We start from the raw sequence: 18,003 nt of genomic DNA, 5'->3' as shown, positions 1-18,003 counted from the left end.
TACCATGGAAAAAATTCCATGGCCTACCAGATATAATACAGCTAGTTTTTAAAGCTCGTCGAGCTGTTAAAAAGTATTGGCCATTGATCACGAGTGATATTGAATTGCCCTCTCTTCATGATAAATGCATTATCACATGTTATTCTAGAGGTAGGAATATTTGTGATTATTTAGTTCATATGAATGTAACACAGTTTGGCAAAACATCTGGTAGGAATTATTTCCTTGGTCCCCTTAAAAAAGGTTGCTTTAAATGTGCGGGCTGTGTAACATGTGGGTATATGCTGGTAGCACCTTCAAACACCCTTATTCCTATAAAACCTTTAAAATTAACCACCATTTGAGTTGTTCTAGCAAATTTGTAATATATGCTCTTGTCTGCCCTTGCGGAAAGTTTTATATTGGCAAAACCGACTGTCAGTTCAAAGAGAGAATGGCAATGCACAGGTCATCGATCTGTGCCACCGTCCAAAGCAGGGCATTCGCTCACCGCCATGAGACACATGATCATTGATCATGTTCCTCCTCTAGTAAGGGGTGGCAATTGTTCTAGGATTTTGCTGCAAAAAGAGTCTAGATGGATATTTTTACTGGATACTTTATGCGGTCTCAACGAAACAATGGGGTTACATATATATATATATATATATATATATATATGTGTATATATATATATATATATATAAATACATAATTACTCAGTGCTGTCACAATCCATCAGGATCCATATAGCAAAAAATTGCCGCTATAATGCTTCCTCCTTCACCTTTTACCAAGTTTAAGCAGGAGGCACTACTGATGAGATGTATGAACATATCATCGGCCGGAGAGGGGGAGCATTAATGCTTTCCTCCGGCGCTACCCACTAGAGACCACAACTCATCAGCCTAGTGCAGGTGCACTGTGTGTCAGTCCCGGCTGGCTCCACTGAGCATGCGCGGGATCATGCAAGTAGCGCGAGATCCCCCGCATGCAGTCTGAAGCCAGCAGCCACCGCAGCATAGGTCTTTTGTTTATGGAATATTATATATATATATATATATATATATATATATATATATTAAAAATATTACCCAGTGCCTTCACAATCCATCAGAATCCATACAGCAAAAAATGGGGTAGGTGTGTGTGTGTTTATGTGTGTGTATATATATATATATATATATATATATAAAACACAAACACAATGTCCGGCACTCCACTGGTATATATAAAAAGCAACTGTCCCGGTGCTCATCTGAGATAGCCCAATATCATATATGTAAAAGCAATGGATGTCACTCGGATGAAAAACATATAGTCAAGCTGAGGTAGATCAAAGTTTCAGGGCGCAAACCCCTTTATCAAGAAGTCTTGATAAAGGGGTTTGCTCCCTGAAACATTGATCTACTGCAGCTTGACTATATGTTTTTCATCCGAGTGACATCCATTGCTTTTACATATATATATATATATATATATTGATGATATTAAAATAAACCTCTATATACAACTGCCTGTACCTTCTAAAATCCTTCCTATAAACCTCTAAGGATGATGCTAATTTGTGTATGCAGTCATACAGTAAATAAAGACTGAGACCTGGAATCTGTGGTTCCAAAGCACAAGTGTTATTCAAGTAAAAGTTCAGACAGTTACACGCAATTGATCCAGACACAATTTAGGCGCAAAAGAAAATTATACGGACCCAAGTACAGTATACATACGCAGTGCTTCTGGACCCGAAGATAGGCATCAGCAAGAGACCCTCGTCATACAGCATTCAGCATGAAGACTAAGAACCCAGCGTTTGAGCATACATATTTATACCCCCCAGAATTAACAGGACAATAGAGAAGTTTGTTGCTAAAATGTCATTGGTTCCCAGGGGAGAAGCATCTGTTACAGGGCATTTAACAGGCTGGTTCCAATAGAATAGAACCCTGCCTCTAACAGCTGGGGATCTTTCCCTTCCCACCCCCTGCAACATCCTAACAGTTGTTCATGAAATATACATTTTGTTGCTTGTAGTCTCTGCGATCCATAACTCGAGAATGCATGATGCGATCTCCCCACTGATAACACCAGAATGCTGTAAAAAGAGTATGCATCAGTACAAAACCAAACATGACTTGTTTAGCATGTATAATACCTTAGTTATCAAATATCTTTATTTCTCAGCATTTAAACTAACTGAACCAACTTAAATCATACACTTTAAAGCTTATTAAACCTTATGTGTGAATATGTAATGTGTGAGTATTCGGGGTTTGATATAAAGACGTATTAATGTGTGTATGAGAAAGGGTGCACTTAACTCTCACTAAGTGAACATCTTAACAGTGTGACATGCTGAGCCAGATAGTTCCACATGCCCACTCTGCCAGCAGTCCCCCCCACCTGTCCCAGGCTTCAAAAGAAAAACTCTTTATTCTCCCAGTCTCTTGAGTGATATGCAAATAGCCCAGCTACAAGAGACAGACCTAAGATGATTCTCTAGTCTTTGAAATCATGTCATTGCAGGAAGCCTGCTAATGTAGGTATGTATTCGAGGCAGACCACCTGTAGTGAGGGCAGACACTGTCCAGGAAGCTTATCTACACAAGTTAGTTGTCACGTAGTCATTTGCTTTATTCAGCTAATGCAATTAATTTTGGCATACTGTAAAATCATTTCTGAAATATATCCTTTATACCATGAAATTGGTTTCTGGTGAATCGCCGTAACTTGCTAATAGTATTATTGCCACATGCACTAAAGTGTGAGTTTATCTAAAATGGCGCTTAGGTGGCCATCTTGCAAAATGGCGTCTTGCGGCCAGTCGCAAGATGGTGTCGCTGCGATTGAATTTTAAACTGATCTTGTCTCAGCCAATAATCTAGTTTCGACAGTCCACCCTTTGATAGCGAACAACATGCTGTCACAATCTGATCTTAAAATTTAATTTAGGCTTATATTTAAATATTATTTAGTGTTATTATGGGATGGCACAAGGTGGTTCTTAATCCATCAATTTTGTGTCTCTGAGTGGGGACATAAAACTACTATTATATGCACACAGCGGATCTTGGAAGATCATGTGAAAGGTGTGGGGATGCACCAGTCTTATAAAAGCAGTCTTGAAGGGGAATTTCGACTTTACATTATCTGAGGTGTTTTATAAATAACATTTCAATAATACATTAAATGATGGTATTTCCTAGCTCAGGGCTGTAATGCAGTTCCTTATTTACCTCGGTATTCATACTGGCCACTATCATATTTTCATTCTTTCGTTTTACTCTATTTTTTTAATTTTCCACACTTCAACACAATAGGAACACACCGGATGCATATGCCAATTATTATGATGACAATCAGTATTAGGATCAAGAATTTGCCTATGCTGGCGATCACTTCCTGAACCCATTCCCTAGACCTGAGAACCATTTCCTTGGGTTCAGCCATGACACCCATCCTTCTATCTTTTCCCCTATTTCAGCCACTGATGCATTTTGGTTCTTGCGAAATTCCCACTTTAGCTGCAGAATTTCATCCAGCTTCCGGTCTATCACCTCCTTAGGGTTGCTGGTATCATTGGTGACATAGGTGCAACATTTTACTCCAAATTGGGTGGCTAACATTACGCAATACCCTCCAGTAACAGCAGTTAAGTAATGGAACACTAGCCTGTGTTGCACCAGTTCTTTCTTGTACGCTTGCAATTTTCTCCCTGTATACCTGAATGTGTCATTATACATCTCGGTGATATTATCTATTAATTTAGCAAGTTCCTGGATATATCTAAAATTTTATGTACTCTGAGCAATTCTGGTGGGATCCAGTGCGACTAAAACTTAAAAGCCAGTTGTCTCACTAATTAACTGAGTGGCTTTATGCACATCACCAGGTATCATGTTTCTTTTGCCTCTGTGTTCATATTGCTTGTGAAGATATGGTAATGGTATGTTTTTATGTATACCCAGCATTTCAACATGCGTGAGGGTCATAACTTCTGGGACTACTCTTCCCAGGTAACACAAACCTTCGGAACTCGGGGAGAGCCATTTATATGCTTTTCTTCCACAGATGAAATATACATTATCAGGGAGAACATAAGGAATGGTATGCATCATTATCATTAAGCACATTTCCCTTGCAAACAATCCTATTTCTGGTTCTTCCTTCTGTACATGCAAGTTTCTGGCTGTATTATTTTAGCACAATAACCATTTGGCACCTCACCAATAATTTCTTTGGTGGAACTCAATGTATACCGATACCTAAAATGCATCCCACTAGATTTAATTGAGCGTAACAGATCATTGTTTATGAACTCATTATCAGCTCTTTGTGAGAAGGTCATCGTCTGATTATTCCCCATCACTTCCCAACTCCTGGGTTTATTGGAGTTGGTTATGTTTAAACACAAAAGTAATCTATCTACTTGGAATTGATAGAGTTTGAAATGAGGTGGTTTGGATGAGAGGAATTTTCCATCCAATGTTTTCCCTTTTTGTAATTCTAAAATTTCTGTGATATTCAGCGGAAATGGCACCAACCCAACGTTATGCTGTCCCTGTGGCACATGTGAACACACCCAGCAATCAGTTTGGTTTAACACTTTGCCTACCATGCTATGATAATCCTCTAGAGGATACCCACCCCAGTACGGATTATGTTTAGGTTGGCACTGTTGGATACAGTTCTCATCAACTAGGGACCCACAAAGCTGACAAATACAGGAATCTTCAGATGATAAACCTCCACACCTTCCCCGAGTATCCGGAATGACAGCTCTCTTAACAATAACAGTACTAAGATTGGTCAGACACTCCCCTGATTGGCATTGCACTCCTCTTGACTCCACTCCATCAGCACTGCCATCAGCTCCCATTTCCTCAATCGGGCCCCCATCACAGACACTGGATATCCCCGAACTGACCAGGATGGTGAACACTCTAAAAGAGAATATGAAAATGAACACAGCAGGCCTGTCCATTGTCACAACAAGATCTGCAAATTTCCCTCAGTTAAGGTATCTCACTACAACCTGTTCAATCCTCCCAGAACAAGCTCGCGATCGACAGGTCCATGCTATCAGCTTTGTCTCCGACTTGTTTCTCCATCGGTTGATTGACGTTTTTGCAGTGAGTGGAATGGACCCAGGTATCTCTCTTGGCCACCTTCAAAGATTTAGTACTCGTCAGCAGCACCTGGTATGGACCTTCCCACCGATCAGTCAAACAACCTGAATGCAAGAAATTTCTGTTCATTACATATTCTCCTGGTTCAACATCATGACAGTTAGTTTCAGGCATATCATTAGACAACAATTTCAGTTTCTGCTGCTGTTGCTTTAACTGCTTACTCATTGATATAAGATACTTCACAGTTACCTCGTTGTTACCCTTCAGGTCTTCCTGTGGACTTATAATCAAATGAGGTTGTCTACCGAACAATATTTCAAATGGGGACAGATTCAGAGGAGGTCTAGGAGTGGTCCTTATGGTATGTAGGACCAATGGTAACGCTTCTGGCCATCTTAGTCCAGTCTCTGTCATGATTTTACTTAGCTTATCCTCTCTACCTTGGCACTGGATTATGGTCGGTAGGGGGTGTGAAGTCGGCTATTAATACCCATCAGCTTACACATATTTTGAAAACCATCACCTGTGAAATGGGTACCCCTATCACTCTCGATGATTTTAGGGATACCGTACCTGCGTACGAATTCCTGAACTATTTTCTTGGCAGTAAATGCAGCAGTATTAGAGGCCGCTGGGTAGGCCTCAACCTAGTTAGAAAATACGTCAGTGCACACTAATACATACTTAAGGTTCCTGCAGGGTGGTAATTGGATGAAATCAATTTGTATCACCTGGAAAGGTCCATCAGTGGGTGGAATGTGGGACGGTTTGGTAGGGATCGCTTTCCCTATATTCTTTCTCAAGCAGGTCAGACAGGACATTGCTATCTTTTCTGCTTGTGAAGAAAAACCTGGTGGGCACCAGTATGCCCTCACCAACTTGCACATACCCTGTTTACCCAGATGAGTCAGGCCGTGTGCTGTCTCAGCCAGGCTGGGGTAATATGCCTTGGGGGCTACTGGTTTACCATGTCCGTCCCTCCAGAGCCCAGAGGACTCTTGCCCACATCCCTTGGACTTCCAAATGGATTTATCCTCAATTCAACACAAATTTTGCATCTCAATTAATTTCAGCATATCAATAGTTTGAAATTACATAATTGTTTCAGTTGGAAAAAACATTTTTAACCCTGCTGCCCATTTTGCAGCTTCATCAGCTCTGTTGTTGCCCAGTAACACCGGGTCATCCTCACATGTGTGGGCTTTGCATTTAATTACTGCCACTGCTTTGGGCAGTTGGATTGCTTCTAAAATATGTTTTATGTGTCAGGAATGTGCAACTGGTGTGCCTGCTGCTGTCATAAAATTTCTCAGATGCCATACAGCCCCAAAATCATGCACCACCCCGAACGTGTACCTTGAGTCAGTGTAAATGTTAGCAGATTTGCCTGCTTCCAGTTCACATGCTTTAGTCAGTGCTACTAACTCTGCCACCTGGGCTGAGTGAGGAGGACCGAGAGGTTTAGCTTCGATGATGACTGTGTCATTTACAACAGCATAAGCTGTACATAATTCATCTGTGTCTGTTTGTCTATGACAACTCCCATCCGTATAAAAAGTTACATCCACATTCTCTAAAGGTGTGTCTTGTATGTCAGGTCTTGCAGTTAAGGTCTGATTCAGATATGTCATACAATCATGCGTATCCTTATGTCTGCCGAACTCACCTCCCGCCAGCATCTCCTCTCCTTCCACCCTTTGTACATCATGTTGTACATATGGTAGGTATGTTGCTGGATTCAGCGTACTGCAACGTTTAACAGTAATATTTGCAGGAGCGATTAGAGCTAGTTCCCATTTGGTGAACCTAGCCGAGGAGACGTGTCTGGTTTGAGCTGAGTTCAACAGAGCAGATACAGCATGGGGAGTGTAGATAATCATATCATGGCCCAATACTACGTCCTCACTTTTACTCACCAATAGAGCGGTAGCTGCTACACTTCTCAAAAAGGGGAGTGATATTGCCACAGTGTCCAATTTGGCACTGTAGTATGCTACGGTCCTACTGGCATCACCATGTTTTTGTGTAAGGACACCTGCAGCACAACCATTGGCTTCCGTACAATACAAATCTAAAGGATTTTCATAATCGGGTATTCCCAATGCAGGAGCTTTTGTCAGACTATCCTTAAGATTAAGGAGAGCCTGCTCTGATTCCTCTGTGTGTATGACACAATTGGACTATGAGGAAGAGACTAATTCCTATAAAGGTAAGGACAAAATAGAAATACCTGGTATCCACATTCTACAGTATCCACACGTTCCCAAGAAGGTACAAATTTGCTATTGATTCTGCGGCAGTGTCATGTTTTGTATGGCCTGGATTCTTTCTGTTGTAAGGTGTCATAACCCCTGGGTTAGGCAGTGTCCCAAATATTTTACTCTGGATTAGCACGGCTGTAGTTTGTCCTTAGCCACCTAGTGTCCTGTGTGTGAGAGATGAAGTAACAAAAGTTTAGTATCATTCAAACATGACATAAACGAGTCAGAACATAGCAATAAATCGTCCACATATTGAATCAGAACAGATCCATTGGCAGGTTGAAAAGATTGTAAACAGTCGTGCATTGCCTGGGAGAAGATACTGGGGCTGTCTATGAAACCTTGGGGTAATCGTGTCCATGTGTATTGTAAACCTCTGTATGTAAATGCGAATAGATACTGACTGTCAGGATGGAGAGGCACAGAGAAGAAAGCAGAACAGAGGTCAATGACTGTGAAATGGGTTGCATTTGGTGGGATCTGCATCAAAATGACAGCTGGATTCGACACTACAGGGAATTGGCTCTCTACTACCTTATTAACACTTCTAAGGTCTTGTACCAGCCTATAACCCCTCCCACCACTCTTCTTCACCGGAAAGTTGGGACTGTTGGCTACACTAGCTGTACGAACTAAAATTCCCTGTTGCAGTAATCACTCAATTATTGGAAAAACCCCTAATTCTACCTCCTGTTTTAGTGGGTACTGGGGAATTTTTGGAGCTTGCCTACCCCTTTTTAAATTTACCATTATGGGGCTTACGTTTGCCATTAATCCAGTGTTCTGTCCATCTTTCATCCAAAGGGAATCTGGAATCTGGACAACATTTCATCTACCTGTGATGGAGTTTCATTTAAAACTGTAGAGTGATACATTATCCTTTGAGGAGTGTCTAACATATCTCGCACCTCGTATACCATTCTCTCTGGGATATCTAAAAATACACCATCAGGAGTGCAATATATAACACATCCCATTTTACATAACAAGTCTCTGCCCAGTAGGTTAGTAGGAGCTGCAGCTGCCAGGAGAAAAGAATGCCTGGTATGCAACGGCTCAATAGTAACCTCTGTGGACTTGATAAAGTATAATGTTCCACTTTACCTGTTACACCCATTGTTGGTACTGTCTCGTTGGTCACCTGCAAATTAATGGGAGATTTTATCACTGACCTGGTTGCCCCTGTGTCTACAAGAAAAGGATATTCAGTACCAGCTACATCAACCATCATGACCGGTTCTTCCCTAGTACTTCCCGTTAACCTGATTATCTGTAGACTACAGGTATGACCTGACCCCTAGCGTTGGCTACCATTCTCCAATAAAGCATTTATGGCTACAATTGGAGCTGGTACCTGCTGAACATTTGCTGGCCTTTGTGCATATCCCTTATGGGGATATCCAGGTCTTCCCTGATGTCGGGTCCCTACTCTATTTACTGTACAGTTTCTACTTAAGTGTCCTGGTTGTTTACAGTTAAAACATGTTCGTGTATCGGGTGAAGACATGGTGTTGTGAGGTTTGCGCAGAGGGTAAAGGTGGTGGATATGGGTAAGGATAGGGAGGGTAAGGGTATTGTGGGGGATAAGAAGTTGGTGGGTATCATGGGACCTGTGGTTGCATCAGGTTAGTGGGATATAGTTGTGTTTGTTATTGCGTGGGATTAGTGAGAGCACATACTTGTTCAGAAGTGAGTGTGTGTGCAAGTGCAACTGTGTCTGTTGGCTGTGATGTTACCGTCATTCCCTCCAGAGCTTGTATACTGACAGCCATTAGTTTTTCACTCTGGGTTTCTCTCTTATTGGAGATGTTTTTATCATGTTCAATGGCGGTTTCTATGAGGGTATCTATTGTGAGTCCCCACCAGCCAGGCTGTGAGGTCTGAAACTGAGTTTTTAAACTCTCTTTCAGACCATCCACAAGTACCATGACTATCATTCCCTGGTTGTGAGTGCTATCTTTAGTATCCTCTATCCCAGTGTACTAGGTGATAGCCTGCAGAGCCCAATCGCAATAATCTTCTGCAGTTTCACTCTCCTTCAGGTTAATGGTGAAAATTTTGTTCCAGTTAACTACTACTGGAAAATATATACCCAATTGAGTTACAATGCGGGAAATGTTACCTTGGTTTACTTGGTCTGTTAAGGGAACGTCACCATCCAATACACAATCCGTGATAAATTTTGTCACCTCGGTATTGCGTGGTAGACAGGCCCTAAACACCACACAACAATCTTTATTAGTGGGTTCATCTGAACTCCCCAAATTTCTAAAAAATCTTTTGACATTTGATTAATTCCTTTTTGGGATCGGAAAATCATTTATGATGGAATTTAGTTCTGCTCTTGTCCAAGGACAATGCATTACTACTTCCCTCATGGGCACTATACAGTTTGCATCTGCATTTCCGTTCGGAACAGTTATCGTCCGAATGGGATGCAGACCGGTAGCGCTGCTACCTTTGACCTGGCTACCTGGCTGAGGGCTTAATCTGCTGCTGCTACGTATGGTATTAACTTCCTCTACGGGTGCAGAGGGTGTTAACACTTCCCTTTCTGTTTCCGATGGAGATGGCGGCACCACCCGTGATTGTGGTGATGCAGCATCTATCATTTGCACAGCATGGGAAATGGCAGACATTACAAAAGGCTCATCATCCACATCATAAACATTTTCTTTATGGTTGCTTAAGAGAGGGTTCAAATTGCTTGTTACATTTTTATGGGTATCTTTGGTAACTGTACTTGCACCTCCATCCACATAAGGTGGGGGAGGTGAGCGTGAACTGCTGGCAATACTCTCCACAATGCTACCTTGCCGCACGGGTGTGCCATTTTGCAGCTCGCCAGTATTGCAATTCAGCGGTGCGGATGTATTTTCTGGCAATGTGCTCACAACGCTAGTTTGTGTCATTTGCACATTCTTAAGCCACGCATCCCCTTCATGCTGCCACAGTTTTAAACATTCAAAATATTTATCCTATTTCTCTCGGGAGAGCATCAGACCGATGTGATCCCAGACATTATCTAACACATTTTTATCAAAACTACCAATTCTGGGAAACGGTCTAACACTCTTCATCGTCATATTAAACCTTAAATCACAATACCTTACTGCATAAGTACTGTACTTAGTATGCATAATATGATGGGCCAATCCGATCGGCGCCTCCATTAGCAGCACATCATTGTCTAACATCTCCACTGTTTGCATGGCTCCCATTCTGAGACAACTCCTATGCTTTTCAATAAAGATTTAAACTGGTGAAAGACAATCAAGATACTTTCACTTAGCTGTGGGCTTTTTATGTCGGCTGCGTCCACACACCTGGATAAGATTTAGTAAGGCAACTTCCACACCTGGATAAGATTTGAAAAAGGCAACTTCCACACCTATGAGAGTTTATATGTTGGCTACTCTCATGCACCTCTCTACAACAAAGACAACATGTACACCTGCTACTGTGTATACAACAGTAAAGCTGCTTACTGAGCGGCTAGACTAACCCTTGCACCTAGCCATTAAGGATCATATGATACCCTTAACTGTCCAACAAATACTCACTGTTACACACATTATCATGCGCAGAAAAATACACGTTAACCCAGATATTGGTAATATGCTATTGTGCGACCTGCCACATAAAAAATATATTCGACTACCACACAACCGTATAATGACTTTTTAATTGCGTTCACAAAAGTGCATCTTTTCTGTACGCAAAACTGCGACTCAGCTGCATACTCAATACTGCGGCACCCATTTATACGCTAGGTTCTATCAACAAAGGAACACAAACTTTTTCCTTTCTTGTCCCTGGATTCTAGTCAGCTTCCTTTGCTCACACAGAAATGGATAGCGATTTTTCAAAACAAAGTGGTTGCAGGAAAACCCTGCATGTGGCCACTCCAACCTTTGCTGAGACATCGATAGCCGTATGTGCCGTGTGAGTAGGTATTGGACTTCACTCGATGAGCCCCTATCTGACGATATTAAAATTAACCTCTATATACCCCTGCCTGTACCTTCTAAAATCCTTCCTATAAACCTTTAAGGATGATGCTAATTTGTGAACACAGTCAACAGTAAATAAAGACTTAGGCCCTGATTCAGAGCCAGATGCTCTGACCAGAGCGCTCACTCTGAATCAGGGCCAACCTCCATTAATATGGAGCATCCTCCTGGATGCTCGTATAGCTGTGTGTCATCACCCACAGCATATACGAGCGTGCAAAATGATGGTCGTGATGGTCTTGACCATCGCGACCATCGGAACTGCGAGTAAAAGCCTGCGATTGATCAGAGCCAAAATCACTCCCACTGACATCACTAGTGATGTCAGTGGGGACGGCTTCAGATGGCAGGTGTTCCCTTGGGAACGCCTCCATCTGGCAGGCACGCCCACCAAATGGGGCGTGCTGTTAGTCACCATCGACAGCACGCCCCCTTTGATGAGACACTCCGAGTGAAGGAAAGTCCTTCGCTCGTCGGGTCTCGCACATGCGCACGACGGAGCTCCCTCCATCGTGAGCACGCGCAGTGGGGAACATCGACCCACTTGCGAGTGTACTGCCGCTCGCAAGTGGGTCTGAATGACCCCTTAGACCTGGAATCTGTGGTTCCAAAGCACAAGTGTTATTCAAATAAAAGTTCAGACAGTTACACGCAATTGATCCAGACACAATTTAGGCGCAAAAGAAAATTTTATGGACCCAAGTACAGTATACATACGCAATGCTTCCAGACCTGAAGATAGGCATCAGCAAGAGACCCCTCGTCATACAGCATTCAGCACAAAGACTAAGAACCCAGCATTTGAGCACACATATTTATACCCCCCAGAATAAACAGGACAATAGAGAAGTTGTTGCTGATGTCATTGGTTCCCAGGGTAGAAGCATCTGTTACAGGGCATTTAACAGGCTGGTTCCAATAGATTTTCCCTGCCTCTAACAGCTGGGGATCTTTCCCTTCCCACCCCCTGCAACATCAAACAGTTGTTCATGAAATATACATTTTATTGCTTGTAGGCTCTGCGATCCATAACTCGAGAATGCATGATCCGATCTCCCCTCCGATAACACCGGAATACTGTAAAAAGAGTTTGCATCAGTACAAAATCAAACATGACTTGTTTAGCATGTATAATACCTTAGTTATCAAATATCTTTATTTCTCAGCATTTAAACTAACTGAACCAACTTAAATCATACACTTTAAAGCTTATTAAACCTTATGTGTGAATATGTAATGTGTGAGTATTCGGGGTTTGATATAAAGACGTATTAATGTGTGTATGAGGAAGGGTGCACTTAACTCTCACTAAGTGAACATCTTAACAGTGTGATATGCTGAGCCAGATAGTTCCACATGCCCAATTTTGGCATACTGTAAAGTATTTTCTGAAATATATCCTTTATAATACGTAAAGTCATGAAATAGGCTTCTGGTGAATCGCCGTAACTTGCTAATAGTATTATCACCACATGTACTAAAGTGTGAGTTTATCTAAAATGGTGCTTAGGCAGACATTTCGCAAAATGGCGTCTTGCCACAAGACGCAAGATGGTATCGCTGTGATTGAATTTTAAACTGATCTTGTCTCTGCCAATAATCTAGTTTTGACAATATATATATATATATATATATATATGTGTAGCAAACGATGTGTAGTGCGGCACTCCTGGGAAAAAAAATCAGTCCAGCTTCAGCAGTGTATTCTAAGTTTTCAAAGTTTATACTTTGTCATCAGTATAAATAACAAAGTATAAACTTTGAAATGTTGGAATTATTTGCTAAAGCTTGACTGATTTTTATCCTGTGAGTGCCGCACCACACATTGGGGGAGATGTATGAAGCTCATAAGCTGTATCAGCACACGTTATGAGTGCTGATACCGCTTCTCCCTGATGTATGATCGGGGGTTGGGCGGTAAATGACAGGGGTGCTAAAATGGTGAAGCAGGAAGCATTATAGCGCTATAATACTTCTACCCCATTTTTTGCTATATGTATCCTGATGGATTGTGAAAGCACTGGATAATATTATATTTAAATATATATATATAATTCCATAAACAAAAAACCTATGCTGCGGCTGCTGCTGGCTCCAGACTGCATGCGGGGGATCTCACGATACTTGCAAGATCCCGTGCATGCGCAGTGGAGCTGGCCAGGACAGTCATACAGCGCACCAGCACTAGGCTTATGTGTTGCGGTCTCTAGCAAGTAGTGCGAAGGAAGGAGTTAATGCTCCCCCTCTCTGGCCGATGACATGTTCATACATCTCATTGGTAGTGCTTCCTGCTTCACCTCGGATGTGTTATAGCGGTACGTTAAGTGCTGCTATAATACATCTACCCAATTTTTTGCTATATGGATCTTGATGGATTGTGAAGGCACTGGGTAATATATGTAAGTATATATATATATATATATATATATATATATATGTGTATATATATGTGTATATGTATATATATATATATATATATATATATATAATTATTCCATAGACAAAAAAACCTTATGGTTTCACATGTCTCATTAAGGCTTCTTAGACATGATCTGATATTTCACAACACCTATTGAATTTCTGCCACTCAAACTTCAAAAAGCAATAAAATAACAATCGTTAAGGCTGACTCCTTAATGGACATGCTCCTTGCGTAATTCAGATATGGTATGCCATGACACCATGTGGTTAACTGTAGATTCAGCACTCTCAAAGAGTGAGATTGCCGTCACTCACAAAATGGTGGAGCTGCTAATTCACAGAATTGTGTGCTCATTGGAATACACAAATGCAGTCTATGTAGCTGAATTCTGAGCAGAACATATAGCTGTGCAGTTGGGATAAGAATATGGTGGATGGGGGGGAGAAGAGAGCGGTGTGGATGGGGCATGCCGAAAGGTGTGGAGAGGGGAAGATTAATCAGTACAGATGGGGGTGAGCCAAAGTGATGCATATTGGTGGAAAACAGTGGTGCACATGGGGGAAGACAGAGTGGCATGGTTTGTGGACCAGTAGCAGCAGTGCTGGTTCTGGAATTTATAAGGGAACTTTACAAATTTTTTACCTGTATTTCCAGAACCAGGACCAGTTCAGAGCCCAGTGCTGGTTGTGCTGAATACGGTGGACCCCTACGTCATTTCTTCGCCATATTTTGGCAACCAGGACTGGTCCTGATTTGCCTGGTGCTGGTTGTGCTTAATGCGGTGGACCCTTATGTCGTTTGTCCTCTGTGTTTTCACAACCAGGTGAAAAGCCCAGGGTGGTTGTGTTTGGAGGGGGGTTTGTCCCTTTTTTATTTTTATTTTACACAGATTCAAATTTTAACACAGATGCATAGATGGATCTCACTGATTCATCCATGTATCTGTGTCTTATTTTCTCAGATGCATGCCCAGCACCAGTGAGCACCTCTGCCACCCACTGATGCCCCTTAATTGATTTTCATCAGGAAGTAAAACAGATACAAGCGATCAACCCTTATATTATACCCCAACCTCAGCATGTGCAGCAGGATCCCGCTGGAACCCAAGCAGGCACACTGAGGTGACATCATTGTTTATTGACACAATGCTCATCAGTGTATACAATCACCATGACAACTGGTCACATATAAACAGCAGCACTGGAAAAATACATATACTGTACATAGCATAATTAAAGTAATGCAAATACAAGACATACATGATGAAATAGCTGCCAATATGGCAATATCAGATTTATCATAAAATATATCTCTCTGAATGTCAAACATATATATGTTGGCATAGGTAGGTGCCATAGAAATACCAATGGCACAACCTTTTGTGTGCTAAAAGTATTCACTATTAAAAACAAAAACATTCTTTGTGAGAAATAATTCTGATAACATCAGTAATTTATCAACATGTGTTACATCAAAAGTTCCATTACTCAACAGAAGCCTTTAAACCAATGCCAGTCCCTCCGAGTATGGCTTGTGACATCCGCTGTCACAAGCCATACATTATCTGGTAGTTTTTCCAGCTCTTTCAGCTTGTTAAGCAACATAGCAGTATCCAGAAGGAAGTGTGGATGTTCTTGAATCATGGGTTGTTTACAAAGTCCAAATAGATCACTGTTGGCTGTAACAAAGATCCACTGGCCAAAATTATGGGCCTCCCAAGGGGGGAGGTGAGGATTTTAGGAGGTGTGTATAGCAATGTTATAATAGGAAATTCCGGTAATATAATTTTATAAATCTGTTCATTAATAAGGGATGCATCTTTATCCAGACATAATATATCGTTATGTTCTTGAGTAAAAATAGCAGTGAGGTCACCTATGAGTTTGCAGTAAACTTCATGGTCCATCAACTGCCTGTTAATTTCTGGCTGATAATCACATAGATCATGTAGCACAATGGCTTCCCTTTTATCTGCATTGCAGATTATCAATTGGTCATTTTGTTTCAACATACTTAGAACTTTCCTTTCATGAATCGACAGGTTTGGATATGTAGGTTTCCAGTATTTAACCTTCTTAGAAATGTCCTGATAAAGGATCCTGAGAAAGGTCATAATCAATGACCTGTTGGATAAAGGATCAAATGCAGATTTTTTTAAATTTAAATAGGCTGGTATATTAGGCTGGTATTGCATCAGAAGCGCAATGTTTCCTTGTCTCCTTTTTGGAAACTTTCAATTTAAGTTCTTGGTGGAGCTGGTGTTTTTTGTTCTATATGATATATAAAGATCTGCTGTTAGTCTGGAGTGGATTAAGGGATGAACTTGAATCTATTTTTGAAAATCATTATGGTTCCAAATGTCCACCTCCAGAACTTACTTGTTTTTACTTTAAGATCTATTTTTTTTCCCTACAATGTCACAACTTATGAAGAGGAGAGAATTTCTTAAGAAGATACATCAAAGACTCATAAACCATAACCTCAGACATGGAAAATAAATGTCACTAAGGTAAACTGTGTTTACACAACACATGCTGGGCTGGAACATTGTTGCCATCAACATTGGACACATTGTGTACAGCCCACCCTGAGCACAAACATCATTTTTTATCTTTTATTCTATATATCAATCACTATCCTATTTCATGTATTTTATCAACTTTCTATTATTTTTTCATTCTTCTCATACATTTTTATAAATAAATATTTTTTAAGTATGTTTATATTACATCTATACTGTTTATACTGTAAACTGTATCAAGGAATAGTTTTATTGTAGTGCTTCTAGTGTGTGTATACTTATATATATTAATTTGACTGCAATAAAACCATCTGTTGAATTATATTAAAATGTTATTATTAGAACTACGGAAATCTTACTCACCATTTTGCCCAGAGGCATTACAAACATATGTCTAAAGAAATTACACATTCATACCCATACCCCCTCTTTCTTTTCCTATGTGCACCCTTCAAGACAACCCCATTTACTTTTGTATAACCCACTCCTAACCCCACTATTTACCTTCAGGATGCTGGCAGCCGGGATGACAGCACCAGTATTCTGACAGGTGTTGGGATTCCGGCGCTCAAAATGTTGGTTTCAGAATCCTAACGGTCGGTATTATGACCGCATCCCATTTCACAGTACTGCAATCAGGGTTATGAGTTGCTTTAGTTTTTTTTGCCATGCCATGCATGTGTCTTTAAAAGTTCTATAAAACTTCATAGTTTCACAGTTTAGGCACAGTGATGAACCATGTATGCAGTATATCTAGGAATCAAATGGTAGCCACTATTGTAACCCTTTTAATGCAGATTTTGCTATTGATTTTATTTGTGCGCTATGTCATAAAATGGAAACATTAAAATATTTACTTTTTTTCACAAAAAGTAACTTTTCATTTAAGGGTAAACTCTTCTAATAATTTCTTGCATCAGTGTTATCAAAACATTGTGCATTCACCCATAATTTTCACTTTATTTCACATCTGAAATGGAACCGAAAATATCTTTAATAGCATTACTGCTACTCATATGTTGTGTACAAAATATACTCTATGTACATTTGTCCTTTGAAGACCTTTCAAGGTAGTTATCTTGTGTTACAATTGTCTAGAACTTCCTGCTAAAACTAGAAATGTACAGTATTTTGAGATTAGAAATAATTCAGGCACCTCAGTAAAAATAAAACTCAGTTCAAGGTGAAACATACTCAACTCACATTTATTGAAACACCAACTAATTATGTTTTTAAAAACAGAAACATTCTCATATTTTCTCATTAACAATTTTTAATCTGAAAATATTTAATGAATGCATATCCAAAATGTAGGGAATTTGTTTTTAGAATTGAAGTAATTTTAGTAGGGCATTAATCAATTATCTGCGTGGTTTTCCATGCAGCTAATTGAACGCGCTGCAGGAACTCTGCATGCTAAGGCCAGTATCCTATTAGTAGAGAAAAATTTATGGACCCAAAAACTTTTTTTTTTTTTTTGCTGATTTACGGGTGTGTTTTGCCAATTTTTTTTTCGTGGTATCCGTTTAAACCCTGTTTTTGACGTCATGAAAACACATAGGAGCCCCAAAAAGTAACGGACCTTTTCACTGCTGCGATATCAGGAATATGGGCTTCTTATCAAGAATTTGGTTTCCCCTGCCTGAGGCAGGTGAATCAAATTCCCTGATAAGTGCTG

At 40.5% G+C, this 18,003-nt stretch overlaps 1 long non-coding RNA gene across 1 annotated transcript in view; it reads right to left on the bottom strand.

Annotated features, from left to right (window-relative positions):
- Nucleotides 1–1,602: 1,602 nt before the first annotated feature.
- LOC148443238 (uncharacterized) overlaps nucleotides 1,603–18,003 on the bottom strand; it is a 105,731-nt gene continuing 89,330 nt past the window's right edge. The window contains exons 4-6 of the long non-coding RNA XR_015875709.1: nucleotides 12,383–12,459; nucleotides 7,339–7,533; nucleotides 1,603–5,209 (exon numbers count right to left, since the gene is read on the bottom strand). This is a non-coding gene — a long non-coding RNA (uncharacterized LOC148443238). The remainder of the gene's footprint in view (nucleotides 5,210–7,338; nucleotides 7,534–12,382; nucleotides 12,460–18,003) is intronic.

Source organism: Taudactylus pleione, unplaced genomic scaffold, assembly GCF_031769625.1.
Source record: "Taudactylus pleione unplaced genomic scaffold, aTauple2 ptg001314l, whole genome shotgun sequence".
Taxonomy (NCBI): domain Eukaryota; kingdom Metazoa; phylum Chordata; class Amphibia; order Anura; family Myobatrachidae; genus Taudactylus; species Taudactylus pleione.
The sequence above is the reverse complement of the archived record's forward strand: the minus strand, read 5'-3'. Positions and strand labels throughout refer to the sequence as shown.